Source organism: Lactuca serriola, chromosome 5 (assembly GCF_051521515.1).
Source record: "Lactuca serriola cultivar US96UC23 chromosome 5, Lser_US96UC23_V15, whole genome shotgun sequence".
In the NCBI taxonomy this organism is placed as follows: domain Eukaryota; kingdom Viridiplantae; phylum Streptophyta; class Magnoliopsida; order Asterales; family Asteraceae; genus Lactuca; species Lactuca serriola.
Genome location: NC_136412.1, coordinates 227,368,332 through 227,374,222, shown reverse-complemented (window position 1 = coordinate 227,374,222; position 5,891 = coordinate 227,368,332). Strand labels below are relative to the sequence as shown.

The window sequence follows — 5,891 nt, the reverse complement described above, 5'->3', positions numbered from 1 at the left end:
ATTACGACGCGCGTTTACGACACACAACACGTATCAAGAAAGGCCCTGTCATCAAGGAAGACGACACGCATTCGCGTGTCGTAACCTTACGACGCACATGTTAATGACATGCAATGCATATCAAGAAAGCCCCTATCAAGAAAGTTCATGTCATAAATGAAGATGACACACATTTTTGCGTATCATAATTTTAAATGTTAAAAAAATATATTATTTATAGATTTACCAATTTTCAAATTAAATTTGTATTTAATGACACGCGCGTGTTAATGACATGCAATGCATTGCATAAAATTTAATGTCATACAAATAATCATATACAAAAAATACAACCGATTGCATAAAATAGAATCCCTAACTCTCTAACGTATTATTGCATTGCTATTAAGGGACACTTTGTTTCAGATATCATGTAAAAGACAAATCCTCCATGTCAAAAAATATGTTGTTGTCCATCGAGTGTAGATGACAAATAATGACTTGAACATTAGCTGAAACCAAAAATCTTTTATTAAGCACACAATCAAAAAGCTGAAACCAAAAAGCTTTTAATTACACAAGACATAACACATCATCATGAGAAACTACTAACCTGCCCTGAATGGAGGAAGTAGTTTTCTCCAGCCAACTTTGTTGGTGTAGACTGATAAAAGTTATAGCATGTTCTAGCAAGCTGTAAATAATACATATCCAAATTATTAGCAACTAAAAAGCAACTAAAATAACAGACCTCATCAGCTAGATTCAGGAACTTTCATTGAAGAGATAAAAAGAAAAGAAAAGCAAAGCAACGATGTACTAAAGCAAAGATTCTTCCGTAACCAACTGAAATGTCCATATAAGTCTTAGTCCCCATTATTATCCTAGGTGATACAGTATGATTCTTAAGGAAACAAATTTATTGAAAGCAAAAACTGAATGAATGAATGAATAATTACATACTATCAAGATCAAGAAATTCTTTTTTAACAAGTATTGCAGTAAGCTGATAGATCCCAAAGGGTACGGTACTATTTACTTCCAAACATTGATAATATTTGAACTTGAACCCAATAATTTGTGAAGCATTAGACTGCAAAATATGCCCAGAACAGAAGAGATTGGATAATGTACAATTAGCCTTTCAGAAAAAGGCTTAGATAATGAATGCAAATTTATTCTGACCTTGGGGAATTAGGAAACTTCCCCAATTAACCTATTTTCACCAAGGGCGATCACCAATCAAAACGTAACTTCCCAAATTTATTTTGACCTAGAAGTAAATAAGGAAACTTTTAAAAACAAAGGAATTTTTTTTTGGCAAGGCAACCAAACACGCCAGCCATGGAAAGGAATCTTGAATTCCAACACCAAGGAAACATGCCCAATGATTGCAATTCTTTTATAGATCTCATCCCTTGAGAAAATATATTGTGAATCATGCACCCTTATAATAGCCTTTTAGTCGTTAATCGGGCATATTTAACTGTTGTACCTTGGGGAAAACAGGGATCAGGTTCAAGAAGACATTGTTATCCGGCTGAACTTTGAAGCACTCCAATACCTAAATCAGTGAGTACAGTCAAGTCAAGTACCTCATTTATTGAAACTTCAATACAAAGTCAAAACAACCAGAAAGGGTAGAACTTACAATGTCAAACACTCGGTTTGGATCCAAATTGAAGAGCCCGATTAACGGCTGCAAAGAATCAATTAGTGAAAAGCAACAACAGCTGAACTGGTATGGGACAAAGTAGGAGGCCAGAATATTTTTTTAGAAGATGTCAAACCTTGATTATGCCAACCGTCACTGCTGATGTATTTTCAGAACAAAATTCATTTTGTTTCCTTTTCTCATAACATCAATCACATATTATATATATCTCCTTCTGACTTAGACCTTGAGACTTAAACATCCAGCCAACCTTCTTCATAACGACCACAAATACCATTTTTTTGTAAATATATTTTTTATTGGATACAAAGTTGACAAGACACAACAACCATAAATGAGTAGATAAATGTGGATTAATAAAAAGACAACTATACCCTTCAACAACAACTTTGCTAAAAGGACCAAAGGGAGATGATGATTGACTGGAGTAAAAAAGAGCTGCTAATAGCTTTTTTGACTTTTACATTTATAAAAAAGTTTTATAGAATTAGAAAATGTAAATGGAAAGAAACACATTTTTAAGCAACATAAGTTTGATGAAGATGAAAGTAAACAGACCTGATCGTTTTCTTCTGCTTCTTCTGAAGGGGATTTCCCGGATTCTGATGGTTTTTCAGCACCACAGTTTTGTCTACTGCATTTTGTTCTGAATGGATAGTTTATGTTGTTACATTGATCACACTTCCAACTCCCATCAGGCATATCTCCTTCTGAAAACAAACACGTTATCATTTATGATTTATGAATATCAAAGCTATGATTTCCAAAAACAAAATTTAACTTACTGGAGTTCTTTCCTGACTTTGAAGCCTGGAAACAAATTCAAACAAAAAAAAAGTTTTATCATAACATTTAGTCAATTGTTGTTTAAGAAATACAGAAGATGAAACTAGGTGTAAAGAAAAAATATTAAATACCTGAGATCCTGGGTTAGGTGTATTGCATTTTCTCATGTTACAAACTGTCCTAAATGAGAAATTCAGATTTACACAATTAGGGCATACCCAATCATTGTCGCTTTTTCCATCTAAAATATAAAATAATAATAATAACATTAGCCATCTTTTCATCAAAAAATAAAATCAACATACAAAATGTTTTCAACACCTTTCTTTGTGTTCTCTTCTGGATAAAACCCAGGTCGTAGACCCTATTAATTTTCAAGGGTCAAAACAGTCAATTCATTATAAATTTATAACTAAAAGATTTTAATACTTATACAACCATACCATTGGAGTGTGGCCCAAAGGCAAGTATCGGTCCATCATCGGAGGTACTCCATACATACCAACTACAAATATATATATATATATATATATATATATATATATATATATATATATATATATATATATATATATATATATAACAATTATAAAATGAGAAAAATAAAAGTTATTATATTTAGTGTACCTATGATTGAGCCACCAGAGTAGGGGGTGGGAAGGGTCTATAAGGGCTGCTGCCTCCAAAAAGGCGAGTTCCATAACTATAATGATAAGCAGAGGGAACATGAACATCATAAGGAGGTGGCATAGAGAGAGAGGAGCCATAAGGTTGTACACCAATATACATTGATGAAGGTGCACCAGAACCAACGTATGGACCAGCAGTAGCAGATGCATACCCTTGTGGGGTCTGCATTGCCTTTCCACCAGATTTCTGCAACACAGTAAAACAATTAGTTGTAGTGTTGTACAAGTGTAACAGAAGTTGAAAATTACATAAAGAGGGGACTAAAATGAAACAATAGGGGCTAAATGGTGTATAAATATAAACAAAATGTGGAAATTACAGAATTATGATCTGCTGGTCTAGGTTGTGTACAATTGCGCATATTGCATGTTCTCTTGAAACAGAAATTCACATTTCCACAGCTAGGGCAAGTCCAATCATCTTCTCTACAACCCCTGTTTATTAAAATAACTGGTTATGGGTATTATAGAAACACTAAATTAGAAGTGAATTCTTAAGTCATCAAACCCTATTTCCTATAATTATAGTTCATTCTAATATTGTGAATTGGTTTATATCTGAAACTGTATAGTTATCGGTTAGTCCCTTATACCCAAAGCAACTCCCATGAATTCCGAAGTTAACCAAACGCATTCACAATCGTCTAGAAAGGACTAAAATTCAGGAGGTACTCCATAAAAAAAATCATTTTGTTGCTGCTGATGTGTTGTCAGAACAAATTTCATTTTGTTTCCTTTTTAAAAAATGTGTATAAACAAGTTTCAAAAGCTAATTAATAATATATATAGTTAGATATTAGATAGTACACACACAAAGTCATATGAAAAGGAACTGCTTGCCTTAGCATTGAAATTGAAAAGGAAAGATGAGTTTATACAATCATATAAAATCCCTCAGACATTTGCTTCTAGATGGGAGATCAGTTCACCCATATACTCTCCAAGATACTCATCTTTGCAGACAGAGTTCTAGGGATATGAAAATTTCAAACAAGTCATTAAATTTGTTATTATAGGCAACATGTATTTAAAACAAAAGATCAACTTTAAACAAAAACTGAAAAAAAAACTATCTAGGGCTATTTTCAATGATAAGGGCATTTATGTCTTTTTACCTTACTGGAGACCTACTTAGGCTTCTCTCACCATCATACCTCCCCCACCTATGTCTTTTATGATAATCAAGGTTCCTACTCCTACTACAAGTCCTACTTTCTCTGTCCCTTCCATAATATTTGTCCCTGCTTCTGTTGCGACTTCTCCTCCTGTAGCCCCTGTATTCATCTCTATACCTGGAACTACATCGAGTAAACATCAAAAATGTCCAAAATGGAAGATGGAAGATGGATAATTGAATTGAAATTTACAAACCTGTAAGTGTTAAACCTGATCAAAAAAAATGTAAACATGGAAGATGGAGAATTGAATTGCAATTTACAAACCAGTTTAGCATTTTTCAAGTCTTCTAGCTGTTGTTCTACATTCTTTCATGGTGTCTTCTTCGGTCTTTGGAACTACCTTCACCTCATCAAATTCTTTTGGTTTATATATCTGTTTGAAATAGATAAAAAGATTAGCATTGTTGAGATATGTTTATGAAATAGAAATTCAGAAAGATGGAAACCTTCCTCTGTTCACTAATGAGATAAGCAAACTTTTCAATATTTGGAACTGCAAGCAATTAGGGCATCAGATGGTTGCGGAAATGTCTAGGAGAAACTTTCACTGCTTCGTTTGCTTTCCCCAGCTTGTCTATGGTCTGAGTTTAATAAAAAAAATTCTTCAATTCATATTGAATAGTAGTAAAGTTTATACAGAGTACATAGAGGTAGGAGGTTAATTCGGTAAGATGTACCCAACGCACGATGTTAGAAGTTTAGAACCAACTTAATATAATAAAATTGACTAAAATTAATGAATTGAAATCGTGTATATGGTTCTCTAAAGTGATCGCTACCCCTTACAATAAAGATATACACAATTAATTGCTAGAAAATGTGAGATTTTATTACGATATATTGAGTTGACGCACCCAACGCACAAATGCTGTTAAGTCGGCATTCCAAAACTTTAATCGGTGTTCCCAAAGTTCAATCGGCGATCTAAATCATCATTCCTATGTTCCAGATACACAAATAAAGGTAAGGTCGGTTCAATTTTAAAATTGTTGGATCATCCAAGACGTGTTCCCAAGCGTTCGGTATGAAATCGTATCCCATATCCAGTACACGTTCTTACTATGGTTCAATATAACCCGAGAACAACTTAAAGTTTAAATTAAAGCTAAAAGTTATAGATTTTCACACTTACGATAACAATTACGGAAATAAAGACGTTTGAGAGGGAGAAAATGGTGGAGAAAAGAGAATATTTGCCACCGTTGACCGCTGTATGGCTGGTTCTTGGCTGGTGTTGAGCTCCAAAAATACGAAATGGAGAAATATTGAAAGGTAGATAGAAGATAGAAAAAACAAGGATGAAAGATAGATAGAAGAGAGATCTAGAGGAGAGAGTATCAGATAGGGGAGACTGGATTGCAAGGATGAAAGATAGATAGAAGATAGAAAAAACAAGGCGGGTTTTCAAAAATTTGGAGATTTTGTTTCCCCCTTGTCTAATAAAAATGCATTTCATTAAAATTATAAAGCGACAGGTACAGACGACGTGCGTTTAAGACAAAGCGCCCTCCGTGTTTTTATTTTTTTTCTTGATACACTAATTAAGGGCACGCAATAATACGTGACGTACATCCTTAAATATTT

General features: G+C 33.7%; 1 pseudogene; it reads right to left on the bottom strand.

The window, feature by feature from the left end:
• Positions 1-408: 408 nt before the first annotated feature.
• On the bottom strand, positions 409-4,953 carry LOC145050234 (uncharacterized; annotated as a pseudogene).
• Positions 4,954-5,891: the final 938 nt, after the last annotated feature.